Source organism: Phyllostomus hastatus, unplaced genomic scaffold, assembly GCF_019186645.2.
Source record: "Phyllostomus hastatus isolate PE091 unplaced genomic scaffold, TTU_PhHast_1.1 phas_contig_348, whole genome shotgun sequence".
NCBI lineage: Eukaryota > Metazoa > Chordata > Mammalia > Chiroptera > Phyllostomidae > Phyllostomus > Phyllostomus hastatus.
Genome location: NW_025333860.1, coordinates 1,005,053 through 1,005,577, shown reverse-complemented (window position 1 = coordinate 1,005,577; position 525 = coordinate 1,005,053).

Sequence of the window (525 nt, the reverse complement as noted above, 5' to 3'; positions counted from 1 at the left end):
CTGAACTTCCACTGGCATGTTCACAGCAAATGGCCCCTGTTTGGGCCTGACACTTGATCGGGGTGGTGACAGAGCCCAGACAAAGCAGACACAATGTGGAGAGAGGAGGGGAGGGAAAGGGGGAGAGGTGAGGGGAGAAGAGGGAGGGGTGGGGGAGGCAGATCACCTTCCTTCCACTCAAGGCCTTATTTGGTCTACCTTGGAGAGGGAGCCTTCCTCCAGTCCCTCTTTATTTATAGCATTTTGCTCTGCTCTCCTTTGTCTTGTCTGCTATCACTCTGCAGTACACTCTGTGAGATCCCCACCCAACCTCACCCAGTGGGGCCCCTGGCCCCTCATTCCCCCGACCAGGCATGTGCTGTGAGCAAAGGCACTAGCTGTAAGCTCAGGCTTGGATTTCAATTCTGTAAACAGTTAGGTAACTAGAGCTGCCTAGAAGAAGGGTCTTTATTTGGTCAGTATTCGATTCTTATTGCCTAGAACAATGCCTAGCACATAGTAGGCACTCAATAAATACTGACTGAA